General features: G+C 51.3%; 1 protein-coding gene across 1 annotated transcript in view; it reads right to left on the bottom strand.

Annotated features, from left to right (window-relative positions):
* Positions 1–10717, bottom strand: part of si:ch211-45c16.2 (mitogen-activated protein kinase kinase kinase 13) — a 151789-nt gene extending 141072 nt beyond the window's left edge. Inside the window, exon 1 of the mRNA XM_055871958.1 lies at positions 10640–10717. The gene's annotated coding sequence lies outside the window, so the exon portion shown is untranslated. The remainder of the gene's footprint in view (positions 1–10639) is intronic.
* Between the last annotated feature and the right edge of the window lie 13252 nt (positions 10718–23969).

The raw sequence follows: 23969 nt of genomic DNA on the forward strand, positions 1-23969 counted from the left end.
GTTCAGACTTCACCAGTGTTGAGTATCCTCCTGCCATAGGTAAACACAGACAATACCCCCCCCCCCCCTGATAGGTTCAGTCTTTACCAGTGTTGAGTATCCTCCTGCCATAGGTAAACACAGACAATACCCCCCCCCCCCCCCTGATAGGTTCAGTCTTCACCAGTGTTGAGTATCCTCCTGCCAATAGGTAAACACAGACAATACCCCCCCGATAGGTTCAGTCTTCACCAGTGTTGAGTATCCTCCTGCCATAGGTAAACACAGACAATACCCCCCCCCCCCCGTTAGGTTCAGTCTTCACCAGTGTTGAGTATCCTCCTGCCATAGGTAAACACAGACAATACCCCCCTGATAGGTTCAGTCTTCACCAGTGTTGAGTATCCTCCTGCCAATAGGTAAACACAGACAATACCCCCCTGATAGGTTCATGTGTTCCTGATATGTGTCAGTATATGAGTGTGTGTCTTCCGTCCTACATTAGGCTGATTGTTCTGTGACCTGTACCTCCACCCTGGGCTCGGTGCTCACCACACTGAAACCAGACAGATCTCTGTCACAGACATTTACTCCAAATTCTCACTCAGCAGAATTAGGAAATTCAACGCTACAACACCCAGGCATCCAGCTCCCAGGCATCCAGCTCCCAGGCATCCAGCACCCAGGCATCCAGCACCCAGGCATCCTGCACCCAGCACCCAGGCATCCAGGCATCCAGCACCCAGGCATCCAGCACCCAGGCATCCAGCACCCAGGCATCCAGCACCCAGGCATCCAGCACCCAGGCATCCAGGCATCCAGCACCCAGGCATCCAGCATCCAGGCATCCAGCATCCAGGCATCCAGCACCCAGGCATCCAGCACCCAGGCATCCAGCACCCAGGCATCCAGCACCCAGGCATCCAACACCCAGCACCCAGGCATCCAGCACCCAGGCATCCAGCACCCAGGCATCCAGGCATCCAGCACCCAGGCATCCAGCACCCAGGCATCCAGCACCCAGGCACCCAGGCATCCAGCACCCAGGCATCCAGCACCCAGGCACCCAGGCATCCAGCACCCAGGCATCCAGCATCCAGGCATCCAGCACCCAGGCATCCAGCACCCAGGCATCCAGCACCCAGGCATCCAGCACCCAGGCATCCAGCACCCAGGCATCCAGCATCCAGCACCCAGGCATCCAACACCCAGGCATCCAGCACCCAGGCATCCAGCACCCAGGCATCCAACACCCAGGCATCCAACACCCAGGCATCCAGGCATCCAGCACCCAGGCATCCAGGCATCCAGCACCCAGGCATCCAGCACCCAGGCATCCAGCACCCAGGCATCCAGCACCCAGGCATTCTGCACCCAGGCATCCAGCACCCAGGCATCCAGCACCCAGGCATCCAGCTCCCAGGCATCCAGCACCCAGGCATCCAGCACCCAGGCATCCAGCACCCAGGCATCCAGGCATCCAGCACCCAGGCATCCAGCACCCAGGCATCCAGCACCTAGGCATCCAGCACCCAGGCATCCAGCACCCAGGCATCCAGGCATCCAGCACCCAGGCATCCAGCACCCAGGCATCCAGCACCCAGGCATCCAGCACCCAGGCATCCAGCACCCAGGCATCCAGGCATCCAGCACCCAGGCATCCAGCATCCAGGCACCCAGGCATCCAGGCATCCAGCACCCAGGCATCCAGCACCCAGGCATCCAGCACCCAGGCACCCAGCACATAGGCATCCAACACCCAGGCATCCAGCACCCAGGCACCCAGAACATAGGCATCCAACACCCAGGCATCCAGCACCCAGGCACCCAGCACATAGGCATCCAACACCCAGGCATCCAGCACCCAGGCATCCAGGCATCCAGCACCCAGGCATCCAGCACCCAGGCATCCAGCACCCAGGCATCCAGCACCCAGGCATCCAGCATCCAGGCACCCAGGCATCCAGCACCCAGGCATCCAGCATCCAGCACCCAGGCATCCAGCACCCAGGCATCCAGCACCCAGGCATCCAGCATCCAGGCACCCAGGCATCCAGCACCCAGGCATCCAGCACCCAGGCATCCAGCACCCAGGCATCCAGCATCCAGGCATCCAACACCCAGGCATCCAGCACCCAGGCATCCAGCACCCAGGAATCCAGCACCCAGGCATACAGCACCCAGGCATCCAGCATCCAGGCATCCAGCACCCAGGCATCCAGCACCCAGGCATCCAGGCATCCAGCATCCAGGCATCCAACACCCAGGCATCCAGCACCCAGGCATCCAGCATCCAGGCATCCAGCATCCAGGCATCCAGCATCCAGGCATCCAGCACCCAGGCATCCAGCACCCAGGCATCCAACACCCAGGCACCCAACACCCAGGCATCCAGGCATCCAGCACCCAGGCATCCAGCACCCAGGCATCCAGCACCCAGGCATCCAGCACCCAGGCATCCAGCACCCAGGCATCCAGCATCCAGGCATCCAACACCCAGGCATCCAGCACCCAGGCATCCAGCACCCAGGCATCCAACACCCAGGCATAAAGCACCCAGGCATCCAGCACCCAGGCATCCAGCACCCAGGCACCCAGGCATCCAGCACCCAGGCATCCAACACCCAGGCATCCTGCACCCAGGCATCCAGCACCCAGCACCCAGGCATCCAGCACCCAGGCATCCAGCACCCAGGCATCCAGCACCCAGGCATCCAGGCATCCAACACCCAGGCATCCAGCACCCAGGCATCCAGCACCCAGGCATCCAGCACCCAGGCATCCAGCATCCAGCACCCAGGCATCCAGCACCCAGGCATCCAGCACCCAGGCATCCAGCATCCAGGAATCCAGCACCCAGGCATCCAGCACCCAGGCATCCAGCATCCAGGCATCCAGCATCCAGGCATCCAGGCATCCAGCATCCAGGCATCCAACACCCAGGCATCCAGCACCCAGGCATCCAGCATCCAGCACCCAGGCATCCAGCATCCAGCACCCAGGCATCCAGCACCCAGGCATCCAGGCATCCAGCACCCAGGCATCCAGCACCCAGGCATCCAGCATCCAGCACCCAGGCATCCAGCACCCAGGCATCCAGCATCCAGGCATCCAACACCCAGGCATCCAGCACCCAGGCATCCAGCACCCAGGCATCCAGCACCCAGGCATCCAGGCACCCAGGCATCCAGCACCCAGGCATCCAGAACCCAGGCATCCAGCATCCAGGCACCCAGGCATCCAGCACCCAGGCATCCAGCACCCAGGCATCCAGCACCCAGGCATCCAGCATCCAGGCATCCAACACACAGGCATCCAGCATCCAGGCATCCAACACCCAGGCATCCAGCACCCAGGCATCCAGCACCCAGGCATCCAGCATCCAGCACCCAGGCATCCAGCACCCAGGCATCCAGCACCCAGGCATCCAGCATCCAGGCATCCAACACCCAGGCATCCAGCACCCAGGCATCCAGCACCCAGGCATCCAACACCCAGGCATAAAGCACCCAGGCATCCAGCACCCAGGCATCCAGCACCCAGGCACCCAGGCATCCAGCACCCAGGCATCCAACACCCAGGCATCCAGCACCCAGGCATCTAGCACCCAGGCATCCAGCACCCAGGCATCCAACACCCAGGCATCCAGCACCCAGCACCCAGGCATCCTGCACCCAGGCATCCAGCACCCAGGCATCCAGCACCCAGGCATCCAGCACCCAGGCATCCAGCACCCAGGCACCCAGGCATCCAGCACCCAGGCATCCAGGCATCCAACACCCAGGCATCCAGCACCCAGGCATCCAGCACCCAGGCATCCAACACCCAGGCATCCAGCATCCAGGCATCCAACACCCAGGCATCCAGCACCCAGGCATCCAGTACCCAGGCATCCAGCACCCAGGCATCCAGCATCCAGGCATCCAGCACCCAGGCATCCAGCACCAAAGGCATCCAGCATCCAGGCATCCAGCATCCAGCACCCAGGCATCCAGCACCCAGGCATCCAGCACCCAGGCATCCAGCATCCAGGCATCCAACACCCAGGCATCCAGCACCCAGGCATCCAGCACCCAGGCATCCAACACCCAGGCATAAAGCACCCAGGCATCCAGCACCCAGGCATCCAGCACCCAGGCACCCAGGCATCCAGCACCCAGGCATCCAACACCCAGGCATCCAGCACCCAGGCATCCAGCACCCAGGCATCCAGCACCCAGGCATCCAACACCCAGGCATCCAGCACCCAGCACCCAGGCATCCTGCACCCAGGCATCCAGCACCCAGGCATCCAGCACCCAGGCATCCAGCATCCAGGCATCCAACACCCAGGCATAAAGCACCCAGGCATCCAGCACCCAGGCATCCAACACCCAGGCATAAAGCACCCAGGCATCCAGCACCCAGGCATCCAGCACCCAGGCACCCAGGCATCCAGCACCCAGGCATCCAACACCCAGGCATCCAGCACCCAGGCATCCAGCACCCAGGCATCCAGCACCCAGGCATCCAACACCCAGGCATCCAGCACCCAGCACCCAGGCATCCTGCACCCAGGCATCCAGCACCCAGGCATCCAGCACCCAGGCATCCAGCACCCAGGCATCCAGCACCCAGGCACCCAGGCATCCAGCACCCAGGCATCCAGGCATCCAACACCCAGGCATCCAGCACCCAGGCATCCAGCACCCAGGCATCCAGCACCCAGGCATCCAACACCCAGGCATCCAACACCCAGGCATCCAGGCATCCAGCACCCAGGCATCAAGCACCCAGGCATCCAGCCACCCAGCACCCAGGCATCCAACACCCAGGCATCCAGCACCCAGGCATCCAGCACCCAGGCATCCAGCACCCAGGCATCCAGCACCCAGGCATCCTGCACCCAGGCATGCAGGCACCCAGCATCCAGGCATCCAGCACCCAGGCATCCAGCACCCAGGCATCCAGCACCCAGGCATCCAGCACCCAGGCATCCTGCACCCAGGCATCCAGGCACCCAGCATCCAGGCATCCAGCACCCAGGCATCCAGCACCCAGGCATCCAGCACCCAGGCATCCTGCACCCAGGCATCCAGGCACCCAGCACCCAGGCATCCAGCACCCAGGCATCCTGCACCCAGGCATCCAGGCACCCAGCATCCAGGCATCCAGCACCCAGGCATCCTGCACCCAGGCATCCAGGCATCCAACACCCAGGCATCCAGCACCCAGGCATCCAGCACCCAGGCATCCAGGCAGCCAACACCCAGGCATCCAGGCATCCAACACCCAGGCATCCAGCACCCAGGCATCCAGGCATCCAGCATCCAGGCACCCAGGCATCCAACACCCAGGCATCAAGCACCCAGGCATCCAGGCATCCAACACCCAGGCATCCAGCACCCAGGCATCCAGGCATCCAGCACCCAGGCATCCAGGCATCCAACACCCAGGCATCCAGCACTCAGGCATCCAGGCATCCAACACCCAGGCATCCAACACCCAGGCATCCAGCCACCCAGCACCCAGGCATCCAACACCCAGGCATCCAACACCCAGGCATCCAACACCCAGGCATCCAACACCCAGGCATCCAACACCCAGGCATCCAACACCCAGGCATCCAACACCCAGGCATCCAGGCACCCAGCACCCAGGCATCCAGCACCCAGGCATCCAACACCCAGGCATCCAGCACCCAGGCATCCAGCACCCAGGCATCCAGGCATCCAACACCCAGGCATCCAGCACCCAGGCATCCAGGCATCCAGCACCCAGGCATCCAGCACCCAGGCATCCAGCACCCAGGCATCCAGGCATCCAACACCCAGGCATCCAACACCCAGGCATCCAGGCACCCAGCACCCAGGCATCCAGCACCCAGGCATCCAGGCATCCAACACCCAGGCATCCAGCACCCAGGCATCCAGCACCCAGGCATCCAGCACCCAGGCATCCAACACCCAGGCATCCAACACCCAGCATCCAGGCATCCAGGCACCCAGGCATCCAGCACCCAGGCATCCAGCACCCAGGCATCCAACACCCAGCATCCAGGCACCCAGGCATCCAGCACCCAGGCATCCAGCACCCAGGCATCCAGCACCCAGGCATCCAGCACCCAGGCATCCAGCACCCAGGCATCCAGGCATCCAGCACCCAGGCATCCAGCACCCAGGCATCCAGCACCCAGGCATCCAGGCATCCAGCACCCAGGCATCCAGCACCCAGGCACCCAGCATCCAGGCATCCAGCAACCAGGCATCCAGCATCCAGGCACCCAGGCATCCAGCACCCAGGCATCCAGCACCCAGGCATCCAGCACCCAGGCATCCAGCATCCAGGCATCCAACACCCAGGCATCCAGCACCCAGGCATCCAGCACCCAGGCATCCAGCACCCAGGCATCCAGCATCCAGGCATCCAGCACCCAGGCATCCAGCATCCAGGCATCCAACACCCAGGCATCCAGGCATCCAGCATCCAGGCATCCAACACCCAGGCATCCAGCACCCAGGCATCCAGCACCCAGGCATCCAGCACCCAGGCATCCAGCATCCAGCACCCAGGCATCCAGCACCCAGGCATCCAGCACCCAGGCATCCAGCATCCAGGCATCCAACACCCAGGCATCCAGCACCCAGGCATCCAGCACCCAGGCATCCAACACCCAGGCATAAAGCACCCAGGCATCCAGCACCCAGGCATCCAGCACCCAGGCACCCAGGCATCCAGCACCCAGGCATCCAACACCCAGGCATCCAGCACCCAGGCATCTAGCACCCAGGCATCCAGCACCCAGGCATCCAACACCCAGGCATCCAGCACCCAGCACCCAGGCATCCTGCACCCAGGCATCCAGCACCCAGGCATCCAGCACCCAGGCATCCAGCACCCAGGCATCCAGCACCCAGGCACCCAGGCATCCAGCACCCAGGCATCCAGGCATCCAACACCCAGGCATCCAGCACCCAGGCATCCAGCACCCAGGCATCCAACACCCAGGCATCCAGCATCCAGGCATCCAACACCCAGGCATCCAGCACCCAGGCATCCAGCACCCAGGCATCCAGCACCCAGGCATCCAGCACCCAGGCATCCAGCACCAAAGGCATCCAGCATCCAGGCATCCAACACCCAGGCATCCAGGCATCTAGCATCCAGGCATCCAACACCCAGGCATCCAGCACCCAGGCATCCAGCACCCAGGCATCCAGCATCCAGCACCCAGGCATCCAGCACCCAGGCATCCAGCACCCAGGCATCCAGCATCCAGGCATCCAACACCCAGGCATCCAGCACCCAGGCATCCAGCACCCAGGCATCCAACACCCAGGCATAAAGCACCCAGGCATCCAGCACCCAGGCATCCAGCACCCAGGCACCCAGGCATCCAGCACCCAGGCATCCAACACCCAGGCATCCAGCACCCAGGCATCCAGCACCCAGGCATCCAGCACCCAGGCATCCAACACCCAGGCATCCAGCACCCAGCACCCAGGCATCCTGCACCCAGGCATCCAGCACCCAGGCATCCAGCACCCAGGCATCCAGGCATCCAACACCCAGGCATCCAGCACCCAGGCATCCAGCACCCAGGAATCCAGCACCCAGGCATCCAACACCCAGGCATCCAGGCATCCAGCACCCAGGCATCCAACACCCAGGCATCCAGGCATCCAGCATCCAGGCATCCAGCACCCAGTCATCCAGCACCCAGGCATCCAACACCCAGGCATCCAACACCCAGGCATCCAGCCTTCCAGCACCCAGGCATCCAACACCCAGGCATCCAACACCCAGGCACCCAGGCATCCAGCACCCAGGCATCCAGCACCCAGGCATCCAGCACCCAGGCACCCAGGCATCCAGCACCCAGGCATCCAGCTCCCAGGCATCCAGCACCCAGGCATCCAGCACCCAGGCATCCAGCACCCAGGCACCCAGGCATCCAGCACCCAGGCATCCAGCTCCCGGGCATCCAGCACCCAGGCATCCAGCACCCAGGCATCCAACACCCAGGCATCCAACACCCAGGCATCCAGCACCCAGGCATCCAGCACCCAGGCATCCAGCACCAAGGCATCCAGCACCCAGGAACCCAGGCATCCAGCACCCAGGCATCCAGCACCCAGGCATCCAGCACCCAGGCATCCAGCACCCAGGCATCCAGGCACCCAGGCATCCAGCACCCAGGCATCCAGCACCCAGGCATCCAGCACCCAGGCATCCAGCACCCCAGGCATCCAGCACCCAGGCATCCAGCATCCAGGCATCCAGCACCCAGGCATCCAACACCCAGGCATCCAGCACCCAGGAACCCAGGCATCCAGCACCCAGGCATCCAGCACCCAGGCACCCAGGAACCCAGGCATCCAGCACCCAGGCATCCAGCACCCAGGCATCCAGCACCCAGGCATCCAGCACCCAGCACCCAGGCATCCAGCACCCAGGCATCCAACACCCAGGCATCCAACACCCAGGCATCCAGCACCCAGGCATCCAGCACCCAGGCATCCAGCACCAAGGCATCCAGCACCCAGGAACCCAGGCATCCAGCACCCAGGCATCCAGCACCCAGGCATCCAGCACCCAGGCATCCAGCACCCAGGCATCCAGGCACCCAGGCATCCAGCACCCAGGCATCCAGCACCCAGGCATCCAGCACCCAGGAACCCAGGCATCCAGCACCCAGGCATCCAGCACCCAGGCATCCAGCACCCAGGCATCCAGGCACCCAGGCATCCAGCACCCAGGCATCCAGCACCCAGGCATCCAGCACCCAGGCATCCAGCACCCCAGGCATCCAGCACCCAGGCATCCAGCACCCAGGCATCCAGCACCCAGGCATCCAACACCCAGGCATCCAGCACCCAGGAACCCAGGCATCCAGCACCCAGGCATCCAGCACCCAGGCACCCAGGAACCCAGGCATCCAGCACCCAGGCATCCAGCACCCAGGCATCCAGCACCCAGGCATCCAGCACCCAGCACCCAGGCATCCAGCACCCAGGCATCCAACACCCAGGCATCCAACACCCAGGCATCCAGCACCCAGGCATCCAGCACCCAGGCATCCAGCACCAAGGCATCCAGCACCCAGGAACCCAGGCATCCAGCACCCAGGCATCCAGCACCCAGGCATCCAGCACCCAGGCATCCAGCACCCAGGCATCCAGGCACCCAGGCATCCAGCACCCAGGCATCCAGCACCCAGGCATCCAGCACCCAGGAACCCAGGCATCCAGCACCCAGGCATCCAGCACCCAGGCATCCAGCACCCCAGGCATCCAGCACCCAGGCATCCAGCACCCAGGCATCCAGGCACCCAGGCATCCAGCACCCAGGCATCCAGCACCCAGGCATCCAGCACCCAGGAACCCAGGCATCCAGCACCCAGGCATCCAGCACCCAGGCATCCAGCACCCAGGCATCCAGCACCCAGGCATCCAGCACCCAGCACCCAGGCATCCAGCACCCAGGCATCCAGCACCCAGGCATCGAAACTGTAATCACCATCTTTATCTATTCGGCTACATTTCAACACATATTTATTCATTATATAATATATAATATGAACTTGGCCATATTTTCATACTTTCTATACCTAGACTGCTGTTCTGTGACCTACAGTATATATAGTCTACTCAGACTGCTGTTCTGTGACCTACAGTATATATAGCCTACTCAGACTGCTGTACTGTGACCTACAGTATATATAGCCTACTCAGACTGCTGTTCTGTGACCTACAGTATATATAGCCTACTCAGACTGCTGTTCTGTGACCTACAGTATATATAGCCTACTCAGACTGCTGTTCTGTGACCTACAGTATATATAGCCTACTCAGACTGCTGTTCTGTGACCTACAGTATATATAGCCTACTCAGACTGCTGTTCTGTGACCTACAGTATATATAGCCTACTCAGACTACTGTTCTGTGACCTACAGTATATATAGCCTACTCAGACTGCTGTTCTGTGACCTACAGTATATATAGCCTACTCAGACTGCTGTTCTGTGACTTACAGTATATATAGACTACTCAGACTGCAGTTCTGTGACCTACAGTATATATAGCCTACTCAGACTGCTGTTCTGTGACCTACAGTATATATAGCATACTCAGACTGCTGTTCTGTGACCTATAGTAGAACAAATGTACAGTGTATGTGTCCATATAACGAATAGTATACAGAATATATGTATAAATCTGCAACATTGTCATGTTTTCCCAATAACGTGCATCGTACTGTCCAGTTCGTTACATAACAAGCCGTTGAGCAGCATAGCAGCCACCCCTCTCTCTGAGGATGACTGACCGGCGTCTACAGAGAGAGGGGGAAAGCCAGAACAGCTCTAGTGCGTAGATGCGTAATTACAACGTTGTAACACAATGCAAGTCAACGATTCATTATATTTTCTGAAATAATATGTAAAATAAAATGCTCAAATAAAATTGCGTCTATTTTGTTCCAAGACTGCACAGCTCGCCTGCGGTTTGATGCCAGGCGACAGCAGCACCGGACAGACAAGACTACCCAGAAAGAAAGACACGTCTTGGCACTAATAACACCCGAACAAAATGTTGCCTCAAACAACATGCATAACTTTACAGGATATACGTCTACTTTCACATATTCAATTATTTTTGTAAAAACTGCAAGGAACCGTACCGTTTTCAGTTCGATCTGACAGCCCTCCTGTTCTTCGCTCCGTCCGACTATTTACTGTAATCCAATGGTTTAATCCAAATCTGGTGAGCCGTAACGTCACATCCGTGTTTTCTGACTGGAGAGAACCCCTCTCCGGAGTGGGCGGTAACTGCTGACGTGGAGAGTCTCTCAAAGTGGGCGTGTCAACAGAAGTCAGCGTGTCAAATGAAGTGGGTGTGTTTCAAGCGAATAAGCTAATTGGTCAGGTTTGTTGTCACTCAAGACCGTTTCGCGTGGCCGCTTGTAATGCTGTGTTCAAAATGTTCAGTGATTTTTCTTCGTGGTCTTGTATAGCGTGGTCTTGTATTTACATTTATGAATATTATATTTTTCAATTAGCACAATTAGATTTATGAGGTAAAATTGTTTTTCTTTATCTTTATTATGGTTAAGGAAACCGAGCAGCACATTCTCCCATAACAAACAAAAGTCATCAAGAATATTAACAATTATAAAACGGTGAATATCTTTCCATAATGTAGACAATGCCAAAAATAAATGCTAAACTGTTTCTGGATGCTCAACACAATAAGTACAATCAATGTTAATATATTTTTTGAGTTTCTTCAGGTAGTGATTCGCAGGGTAATACTTATAGATCATTCTGAAAGAGACCTCTTTCACCTTGTTAACAAGCAGGTATTTGTGTGGTAATAACCAGACTTGTTTTCCAACAGATATTAGTGACCAATGTATTCCAGTAACTTGTGACATAAGGAATAGACACAATATCCCTTTGAAATAAAGCACGTATAGATCTGTTGTTCTGAGGGAGCAAGGAGAAACACATTTTTCCTATTGGAGAGTCAACTGGATTAACCTCTTGGGAATACCCCCCCCCCCCCCTTTCAATTTCCGCCTGAAGACATACCCAAATCTAACTGTCTCTAGCTCAGGCCCAGGAGCAAGGATATGCATATTCTTGGTACCATTTGAAAGGAAACACTCTGAAGTTTGTAGGAGAATATAACACAATGAAAAAAACCATACGTTTTTTTCATTTTAATTGTTGTATCATCATAATTAAAATGAACAAGATAAAACAAACATCTAGATATGAATATGGGAACAATTTCAGTGGAAAACATAAGGCAACAGTACTTGTGCAAAGTTTCAGAATGATAACTTCCAAAATGAGTGTGCTACATGACATTTATCATGAAGTCACCCAGGTGTCCCACACAAGTAGCCCAAATGTACCCAAGTGGCCAAATTGGTGAAGGTATACATTCTGAAACAAATAACTATGTACAAAATACCAAAATGGTATTCTAACACCCCCCCCACCCCAAAATGGTATTCTAACACCCCCCCACCCCAAAATGGTATTCTAACACCCCCCCCACCCCAAAATGGTATTCTAACACCCCCCCCACCCCAAAATGGTATTCTAACACCCCCCCCACCCCAAAATGGTATTCTAACACCCCCCCACCCCAAAATGGTATTCTAACACCCCCCCCCACCCCAAAATGGTATTCTAACACCCCCCCCCACCCCAAAATGGTATTCTAACACCCCCCCCCCACCCCAAAATGGTATTCTAACACCCCCCCCACCCAAAAATTGAGGAAAAAAATATGAAAAAAAATTGAATTTTTTAAAATAAAATAAATAAAATATACATTTACAAAATAACATGGGTGACTACACACTTTCAATATTTGGAAGACCCTCAGTCCTCTATCAAATCAAATGTATTTACATAGCCCTTCCTACATCAGCTGATATCTCAAAGTGCTGTACAGAAACCCGGCCTAAAACCCCAAACAGCAAGCAATGCAGGTGTAGAAGCACGGTGGCTAGGAAAAACTAGAAAGGCAAAACCTAGGAAGAAACCTAGAGAGGAACTAGGCTATGAGGGGTGGCCAGTCCTCTTCTGGCTGTGCCGGGTAGATATCGCAGTCGTTGTAGAGGACAGCACCTCAAGAGTAAAAATGAACAGTTTAGGTAGGGTTCCATAGCCGCAGGCAGAACAGTTGAAACTGGAACAGCAGCAAGGTCGGGTGGACTGGGGACAGCAAGGAGTCATCATGCCAGGGGGTCATGACGCATGGTCCTGGGGCTCAGGTCCTCAGAAAGAAGGAGAGAAAGAGAGAGCATACTTAGAGAGAGAGAACAGGGAACCAAACAAACACTGGTTTCAAATCATATCTGTGGCCATGCTACCATAATATATGGTCAAAGTATAGTACACATGCTACATGCTATACAAACGTACCCTCACTCACAATGAATAGCCCACGTGTACGTTACACATTTCATAAAATGTGCATATATTGCAACTAAAACGTAAAAACAATCACAAATAACATTTTATATTACAAACAACGGCATTAGCATGACAAGAACTTACCAATCCAAAATGATATTGCCGTTGCCGAAATACCGCTGTGCGTAATCACTTTCAGTCCTTCCTCCTTGATATGCGAATTGAAAAGACTTCTGTTGCGCACACGTCCTCCGTGTGAGTTCGTCTCCAAACAAATTACCATTTGATAGTGCCATTTATCTCTGTTCATTGGCTATCTAACCAGCTAGATTTCACGACGATGAGTGGTCATTGGGTTAATATACAGTCAATCAAAGAGACAGTGGTCATCTGATTGGTGCTCAAATGAGGTCGTTACTCGTTGTCTTCCAATCATTTTTTTCGGATCAAAACGTCCCGCAAAATGACCCATCATTTTTTGTTGTGTTACAAACAAACAGTTGATTGTAAGGAAACCAAACATGACTGGATAACGTCAGGTTTAGTCAGTGTATTTAGGTCGGATGTTTCGCCAAAAATTTAATGACATGAAATTCAACGACATAAGCGTTCGTGTTAGGCTATAAAAAATGGATTTAACCGAACAAAAGACCATTCAGTGTGTAACAATGAGCCTTGGGATTGCAAACAGAGAAAGATTTTCCACAGGTAAACAATTTCTTTCAACGCAATCTGTGATAATGTTACGCTTGTGCTGGTTGGAAAAGTATTTATTTATGGAGCGCTGAGCTCAGATAATCGCATCCTATTCTTTCGCAGTAAATCATTTTTTAAATCTGACAACGCAGTTGGATTCGCAAGATTCGAGGCTTTTGAAGCATGTGAGACACTTTTATTTTCAGGAATGTTTAATATGACTATTTGTGGCGATCACCGTATGTTGTCTATTTTCAAACCCGGATCCGGGATCGGTACTAAGTAGAGGATAATGGATGTAGATAACAGCAATTTTCTTGGACAATTTCAGGTGTAAGAGGATTTAAAATAAGAGATTAAAAGAAGTTTAGTCAGGAGAGCACTAAAAACACGCCCGCTCAGTTCAACGCCATCGCCATGCCCCTCAGCTTCTTATTCTGAATGTATCTGTCATTTCCTTATCATTGCTGTCAAAATCTGACTGGTGTCATCTAAATTGTATTTTTATTTCACAATATACAACACACAAGGCAGGATCACGTTACAAATACTAGCCGACAACACTAACATACAATATAGCTATTTACATACTGTCACGCTCTGACCTCAGTATTCTATGTTTTCTTTATTATTTTGGTTAGGTCAGGGTGTGACATGGATGATTATATGTTTTAGACCTGTCTATGGTTTTTGTATGTTTATGGGGTTGTTACCAGTCTAGGGGTTTTGTATGTCTATGGTTGCCTAGATTGGTTCTCAATTAGAGGCAGCTGTTTATCGTTGTCTCTGATTGGGAACCATATTTAGGCAGCCATATTCCTTGAGTATTTCGTGGGTGATTATCTATGTCTATGTTTAGTTGCTTGTGTCTGCACTATGATTATAATAGCTTCACGTTCGTGTTGTTGTTTTTGTATCGTTCATTCCGTGTTCTTTCTTTATTAAAAGAAGATGCATTCAAATCCCGTTGCACTTTGGTCTCGTCGCTTTAACGAACGTGACACATACTGTCAGGAGTCAATTATTTGAGTGCATAACATTACATTTACCGAAAGGAAGTAGAGTTTCAATGTTATCCCCTCCTCACTCCGTTACCATGTAGGTCCATTGCTTGGTTAAGAGTTGTTGATATCTGATAGAGTTTTACATTTTAAATCCCATGCCTCAACTTTATTTGCCCAAGCTTTGTTTATCACTGCCACTAAACGCTCCCATACGAACAATATCGTGAAAATATGAAACCATGTTTGAGTCGAGAGGATTGTAGGGGTAATCCAAGGACTTTTTTGCTGCTGTTAACCCCGCATAAATGATTCTGTTCTGAACCAGTTGCAGTACAAGTGAAGAGTCATCATTCAACAAAAATAAAGGTGGATCTTTGTTCTCAGGGAAATCAACCATTTTTGTAAGGAAATCTGAAACATGTGACCAGAACTGAGACACCACAGGACATTCCCAAAACATGTGACCAGAACTGGGAAACCACAGGACATTTCCAAAACATGTGACCAGAACTGGGACACCACAGGACATTCCCAAAACATGTGACCAGAACTGGGACACCACAGGACATTCCCAAAACATGTGACCAGAACTGGGACACCACAGGACATTTCCAAAACATGTGACCAGAACTGGGACACCATAGGACATTCCCAAAACATGTGACCAGAACTGGGACACCACAGGACATTCCCAAAACATGTGACCAGAACTGGGACACCACAGGACCTTCCTAAAACATGTGACCAGAACTGGGACACCACAGGACATTCCTAAAACATGTGACCAGAACTGGGACACCACAGGACATTCCCAAAACATGTGACCAGAACTGGGACACCACAGGACATTCCCAAAACATGTGACCAGAACTGGGACACGACAGGACATTCCCAAAACATGTGACCAGAACTGGGACACCATAGGACATTCCCAAAACATGTGACCAGAACTGGGACACCACAGGACATTCCCAAAACATGTGATCAGAACTGGGACACCACAGGACATTCCCAAAACATGTGACCAGAACTGGGACACCACAGGACATTCCCAAAACATTTGACCAGAACTGGGACACCACAGGACATTCCCAAAACATGTGACCAGAACTGGGACACCACAGGACATTCCCAAAACATGTGACCAGAACTGGGACACCACAGGACATTCCCAAAACATGTGACCAGAACTGGGACACCACAGGACATTCCCAAAACATGTGCATTGGTGTTCCAACAGCATTCATATGTCATCTATCACGTATTGAAGTAGGAATCAGCTTCGTCTGAATGTCTAAATGGAGTTGCATAACTTCTCTATGTATCAGCTTATAATGTATAAGCCCCAGGGAATATAAGGTATAAGCTGATGTGCTGGGTTACTAGAGGAAACAAATACATTTCCCCAGATGGTATCCAGTTCATGCCCCAATCCCTGCATTTCACGGTTCCATACTAGAGACACCCAATGTAGAGCATTTAACAGACAACAGCCAATCATAGGTATCAGAGACCATTTTAGAAGTTAATAATGAAGGGTCTATTCATATAAGCATTATGTGGGATGTTAACGGGGCATCCCATGGTACACCACAAGCTTTTAACAAAGATGGCGGTAAAGGAACCAGGAAGTGAATACATTTGTTTGAGGTCCTGGAAAGGTATTAGCCCCTTATCATTATACAGTTGAAGTCGGAAGTTTACATACACTTAGGTTGGAGTCATTAAAACTTGTTTTTCAACAACTCCACAAATTTCTTGTTAACAAACTATAGTTTTGGCAAGTCGGTTAGGACATCTACATTGTGCATGACACAAGTCATTTTTCCAACAATTGTTTACAGACAGATTATTTCACTTATAATTCACTGTATCACAATTCCAGTGGGTCAGAAGTTTACATACACTAAGTTGACTGGGCCTTTAAACAGCTTGGGACATTCCAGAAAATTATGTCATGGCTTTAGAAGCTTCTGATAGGCTAATTGACATCATTTGAGTCAATTGGAGGTGTACCTGTGGATGTATTTCAAGGCCTACCTTCTAACTCAGTGCCTCTTTGCTTGACATCATGGGAAAATCAAACTAAATCAGGCAAGACCTCAGAAAAACAATTGTAGACCTCCACAAGTCTGGTTCATTCTTGGGAGCAATTTTGAAACGCCTGGAGGTACCACGTTCATCTGTACAAACAATAGTACACAAGTATAAACACCATGGGACTACGCAGCCATCATACCGCTCAGGAAGGAGACGTGTTCTGTCTCCTAGAGATGAACGTTCTCTGGTGCGAAAAGTGCAAATCAATCCCAGAACAACAGCAAAGGACCTTGTGAAGATGCTGGAGGAAACAGGTACAAAAGTATCTATATCCACAGTAAAAACAAGTTCTATATCGACATAACCTGAAAGGCCGCCCAGCAAGGAAGAAGCCACTACTCCAAAACCGCCATAAAAAGGCCAGACTACGGTTTGCAACTGCACATGCGGACAAAGATTGTACTTTTTGGAGACATGTCCTCTGGTCTGATGAAACAAAAATAGAACTGTTTGGCCATAATGACTATCGTTATGTTTGGAAGAAAAATGGGGATGCTTGCAAGCCAAAGAACACCATCCCAACCGTGAAGCATGGGCGAGGCAGCATCATGTTGTGGGGGTGCTTTGCTGCAGGAGGGACTGGTGCACTTCACAAAATAGATGGCATCATGAGGAAGTAAAATTATGTGGATATATTGAAGCAACATCTCAAGACATCAGTCAGGAAGTTAAAACCTTTTCTCAATAGGGGGTGCTGTTTTCACTTTGTAAAAATTTTGTTCCCAAATTAAACTGCTTCGTACTCAATTCTTGCTTGTACAATATGCATATTATTATTACTATTGGATAGAAAACACTCTCCAGTTTCTAAAACCGTTTGAATTATATCTGTGAGTAAAACAGAACTCGAGTTTGAGCAAACTTCCTGTGAGGAAGTGAGAAATCTGAAATAAGCCAGGCTGTTCTAGGGTCAGTTTATTAATTTGCATGTCTTCTATTGGTCGAGATGCACTGCATACACCTTCCCCTAGATGTCAGCAAATAGTGAGAATTGGAATGGAGTTGCTAGGCAGATCTGAGGCCATATAAATGGTCTTGGAACGTGGGGTGCAGTCTTTTCAACATTCGCCATGACGCAAGACAGACCTCAGGATGGCGTTCTGAAAAGCTCTCGTTATAGGCCTTAGATATATCCGGCTCTGATTTTATTCGATATAGGTGTTAAAGACATCATAATGTTGTTATTTTAAACCAAGTTATATCAGTTTATATCAGTATATTGCGATTTTAGGATATTTCTTAGTGCTGCGTTATAGTGAGTTGGGCACGTCTGGGCTAATGTTTACTGCTAATTCCAACGTTGAAAGCGACAATCTACAACCGAGCAACGATTCTTTTGGACAAAGGACAACTTGCCCAAGATTCTGATGGGAGCTCATCAAAAAGTAAGAAGTATTTATGATGTTAATTCGTAGTTCTGTTGAAAAATGTAAAACTCATATTCCGCCATTAATTTCGGTGCGGTCTCGCTTTAACGCACGTATGTCGTAGTAACGTTAATTTAAAAAATCTAAGACAGCGGTTGCATTAAGAACTAATGTATCTATCATTTGCTGTCCAACCTGTATTTTTTAGTCAAGTTTAGGATTAGTTACTGATTAGATTAGGTGCCTCTCCCAAGATTTCTCCCGACATTTTGTTTGCATTTTGGCTACTATTCATATTGTATAACCACGATTTGTGCCGCTAAATATGCACATTTTCGAACAAACTCTATATGTATTGTGTAATATGATGTTATAGGACTGTCATCTGAAGAAGTTTGAGAAGGTTAGTGAAAAAATGTATATCTTTTGCTGGTTTATTTGTTATCGCTATTGTTGGCTTGAATCAATGCTGTTGTGTGGTTGGCTATTGTAGTAAGCTAATATAATGCTATATTGTGTTTTCGCTGTAAAACACTTAAAAAATCTGAAATATTGGCTGGATTCACAAGATCTTTGTCTTTCATTTGCTGTACACCATGTATTTTTCATAAATGTTTTATGATGAGTATTTAGGTAATTCACGTTGGTCTCTGTAGTTATTCTAGTTGCTTTGGTGAGAGTTGTGATGGTGGCTGCAATGTAAAACTATGATTTACACCTGAAATATGCAAATTTTTCTAACAAAACATATGCTATACAATAAATATGTTATCATACTGTCATCTGATGAAGTTGTTTCTTGGTTAGTGACTATTTATATCTTTATTTGGTCGAAATTGTGATAGCTACCTATGCAGGAAAAAAATGGTGGGGAAAAAAAGTTGTCTTTTGCTATCGTGGTTAGCTAATAGAAATACATATTGTGTCTTCCCTGTAAAACATTTTAAAAATCAGAAATGATGGCTGGATTCACAAGATGTGTATCTTTCATCTGGTGTCTTGGACTTGTGATTTAATGATATTTAGATGCTAGTATTTACTTGTGACGCTATGCTAGGCTATGCTAGTCAGCTTTTTTACTGATGGGGGTGCTCCCGGATCCGGGATTGTGTGCAAGTAGAAGTTAAAGCTTGGTCACAAATGGATCTTCCTGTCCATGTATACTTCCAAAGTTGTGGCAAAATGGCTTCAGGACAACAAAGTCAAGGTATTGGAGTCACCATCACAAAGCCCTGACCTCAATCCCATAGAAAATGTGTGGGCAGAACTGAAAAAGTGTATGTAAACTTCTGATCCACTGGGAAATGTGATGAAAGAAATAAAAGCTGAAATAAATCATTCTCTCTACTATTATTCTGACATTTCACATTCTTAAAATAAAGTAGGGATCCTAACTGACCTAAAACAGGGAATTTTTACAAAGATTAAATGTCAGGAATTGTGAAAAACTGAGTTTAAAAATATATTTGGCTAAGGTGTATGTAAACTTCTGCCTTCAACTGTACATGTCTCGCAGGGTATGCACACCCTTATCCGCCCACAATGGGTACACAAAAGGATTATTGTCTATCAGCACGGGTTATCTTCGTCCAGAATGAACTCAGCCTGTGTGCTGTGCTTGTCTGTCTTTATTAGGCACGTGAAAACCCGTTTGACTGGTAATGGCTCGCTTGATGAGTGTAGCTTAACAGACAGTGATGAAAGCCACCTGATTTCCTTGGCTTTCACCATTTCCCATCATCTACACTGAACAAAAATATAAACACAACATGTAAAGTGTAGGTCCCATGTTTCATGAACTGAAATTAAAGATCCCAGAAATGTTCCATACGCACAAGTGAAGCCTATTTCTCTCAAATTAGTTTGCATCCCTGTTAGTGAGCATTTATCCCTTGTCAATATAATCCATCCACCTGACAGGTGTGGCATGTCAAGAAGCTGATTAAACAGCATGATCATTACACACGTGCACCTTGTGCTGGGGACAATAAAAGGACACTCTAAAATGTGAAATTTTGTCACACAACACAATGCCACAGATGTCTCAAGTTTTGAGGGAGCGTGAAATTGGCATGCTGACTGCAGGAATGTCCACCGGAGCTGTAGCCAGAGAATGTAATGTTAATTTCTCTACCATAAGCCGCCTCCAATGTCATTTTAGAGAAATGGCATGAGGTCCAACTGTATCTTTGCAGTGACTGGGTGTATTGATACACCATCCAAAGAATAATTAATAACTTCACCATGCTCAAAGGGATATTCAATGTCTGCTTTTTTATTTTTACCCATCTACCAATAGGTGCCCTTCTTTGCAAGGCATTGAAAAACCTCCTTGGTCTTTGTGGTTGAATCTGTACTTGAAATTCACTACTCGATTGAGGGACCTTACATATAATTGTATGTGTGGGGTACAGAGATGAGGTAGTCATTCAGATCATGTTAACCACTATTATTGAACATGGAATGAGCCCATGCATTTTATTACGCAATTTGTTAAGCACATTTCTACTCCTGAAAGTATTTAGGCTTGCCCAACCAAAGGGGTTGAATATGGATTGACTCAACATATTTCAGCTTGAAATGTTTTTGTTAATTTAAAGAAATTTCAACAAACAAAATTCCACTTTGACATTACGGGGTATTGTGTGTAGATCAGTGACACACAATCTCAACTGAATCCATTTTAAATTCAAGCTGTAACACAACTATGTGTAAAAAGGAAAGGGGTGTGAATACTTTGTGAAGGCTCTACATTTACATTACAATTTAGTAATTTAGCAATTTATTCATGTTCCCATCCAAAGCGACCCACAGCAGTGAGACAACCACATATAACAGTAGTATCCCAACAACGTAACACATACATAATACAATACATAATGCCAAATACAACACCACATGATAAAATATGTCCCCGTCGTGCTGTAAGGTGTTCTTTAATCTGTTTTTATTGGTACCTTGAGTTACCTGGGCTGGCAGAGAGTTCCATGTAGTCATGGCTCAATTTAATACTGTGGGTTTACCAGCCTCTGTTCTGGACCTGGGGACTGTGAAGAGACCTCTGGTTGCATGTCTTGTGTTGTAACGATGAGTGTCCGAACTGTGTGCCAACTGCTTGAACGGACAGTTCGGTACCATCAACACCCCACACAAAGACCAATAGTGATGCAGTCCATCTCTCCTCTACTTTGAGCCAGGAGAGACGGACATGAATGTTATTGACATTCACCCTCCGTGTACATCTAAGGGCAGTGCGTACTGCTCTGTTCTGGACCTACTGCAGTTTACCTACAGTATGTCCTTCTTCGCCACCGTAGTCCAGGTGTGACCTTTAACCTTTACAGATACAACCATTCTGTTGTTTTAAGTTACAGTAGAGAGTAGGCCTGTCCATTACAGTAGAGAGTAGACCTGCAATGCCTCTAAGACCGCTGCGCCACTCGGGAGGCCGTATACTTGCTCCACTCGGGAGGCCGTATACTTGCTCCACTCGGGAGGCCGTATACTTGCTCCACTCGGCAGGCCGTATACTTGCGCCACCCGGCAGGCCGTATACTTGCTCCACCCGGGAGGCCGTATACTTGCTCCACCCGGGAGGCCGTATACTTGCGCCACTCGGAGGCCGTATACTTGCTCCACTCGGAGGCCGTATACTTGCTCCACTCGGGAGGCCGTATACTTGAGCCACTCGGAGGCCGTATACTTGCGCCACTCGGAGGCCGTATACTTGCGCCACTCGGGAGTCCGTATACTTGCTCCACTCGGAGGCCGTATACTTGCTCCACTCGGAGGCCGTATACTTGCGCCACTCGGGAGGCCGTATACTTGCGCCACTCGGAGGCCGTATACTTGCTCCACTCGGAGGACGTATACTTGCTCCACTCGGAGGCCGTATACTTCGGGAGGCCGTATACTTGCTCCACTCGGCAGGCCGTATACTTGCGCCACTCCGGAGGCCGTATACTTGCGCCACTCGGAGGACGTATACTTGCGCCACTCGGGAGGCCGTATACTTGCGCTACTCGGAGGCCGTATACTTGCTCCACTCGGAGGCCGTATACTTGCGCTACTCGGAGGCCGTATACTTGCGCTACTCGGAGGCCGTATACTTGCTCCACTCGGAGGCCGTATACTTGCTCCACTCGGAGGCCGTATACTTGCGCCACTCGGAGGCCGTATACTTGCGCCACTCGGAGGCCGTATACTTGCGCCACTCGGAGGACGTATACTTGCGCCACTCGGAGGACGTATACTTGCTCCACTCGGGAGGCCGTATACTTGCTCCACTCGGGAGGCCGTATACTTGCTCCACTCGGGAGGCCGTATACTTGCTCCACTCGGGAGGCCGTATACTTGCTCCACTCGGGAGGCCGTATACTTGCTCCACTCGGGAGGCCGTATACTTGCTCCACTCGGGAGGCCGTATACTTGCTCCACTCGGGAGGCCGTATACTTGCTCCACTCGGGAGGCCGTATACTTGCTCCACTCGGGAGGCCGTATACTTGCTCCACTCGGGAGGCCGTATACTTGCTCCACTCGGGAGGCCGTATACTTGCTCCACTCCGGAGGCCGTATACTTGCGCCACTCGGGAGGCCGTATACTTGCGCCACTCGGCAGGCCGTATACTTGCTCCACTCGGGAGGCCGTATACTTGCGCCACTCGGAGGCCGTATACTTGCGCCACTCGGAGGCCGTATACTTGCTCCACTCGGAGGCCGTATACTTGCTCCACTCCGAGGCCGTATACTTGCTCCACTCGGAGGCCGTATACTTGCTCCACTCTGAGGCCGTATACTTGCTCCACTCGGGAGGCCGTATACTTGCTCCACTCGGGAGGCCGTATACTTGCTCCACTCGGGAGACCGTATACTTGCTCCACTCGGGAGGCCGTATACTTGCGCCACTCGGAGGCCGTATACTTGCGCCACTCGGAGGCCGTATACTTGCGCCACTCGGAGGCCGTATACTTGCGCCACTCGGAGGCCGTATACTTGCGCCACTCGGAGGCCGTATACTTGCGCCACTCGGAGGCCGTATACTTGCGCCACTCGGAGGCCGTATACTTGCGCCACTCGGAGGCCGTATACTTGCTCCACTCGGGAGGCCGTATACTTGCGCCACTCGGAGGCCGTATACTTGCTCCACTCGGGAGGCCGTATACTTGCGCCACTCGGAGGCCGTATACTTGCTCCACTCGGAGGCCGTATACTTGCTCCACTCGGGAGGCCGTATACTTGCGCCACTCGGAGGCCGTATACTTGCTCCACTCGGGAGGCCGTATACTTGCGCCACTCGGAGGCCGTATACTTGCTCCACTCGGGAGGCCGTATACTTGCGCCACTCGGAGGCCGTATACTTGCTCCACTCCGGAGGCCGTATACTTGCGCCACTCCGGAGGCCGTATACTTGCGCCACTCGGAGGCCGTATACTTGCGCCACTCGGGAGGCCGTATACTTGCGCCACTCGGGAGGCCGTATACTTGCGCCACTCGGAGGCCGTATACTTGCGCCACTCGGAGGCCGTATACTTGCGCAACTCGGGAGGCCGTATACTTGCGCCACTCGGAGGCCTTATACTTGCGCCACTCGGGAGGCCGTATACTTACGCCACTCCGGAGGCCGTATACTTGAGCCACTCAAGCATTCAGCGATTGCCATTGATTAGGCCTACATTAATTTATGCGTCTTGCTGACAAATTGACCTTTTTGTAGCCTGAAAAGTGGGACATCTGAAATGGGGCTGAAACTGTCCCGTGAAAAACAAGATGGTCAACCTAACACACAGTCAACCTACTAGACTAGACTACAATGTGTCTTAAAACATGATGGTCAACCTAACACACAGTCAACCTACTAGACTAGACTACAATGTGTCTTAAAACATGATGGTCAACCTAACACACAGTCAAC

Source organism: Salvelinus fontinalis, chromosome 19 (assembly GCF_029448725.1).
Source record: "Salvelinus fontinalis isolate EN_2023a chromosome 19, ASM2944872v1, whole genome shotgun sequence".
In the NCBI taxonomy this organism is placed as follows: domain Eukaryota; kingdom Metazoa; phylum Chordata; class Actinopteri; order Salmoniformes; family Salmonidae; genus Salvelinus; species Salvelinus fontinalis.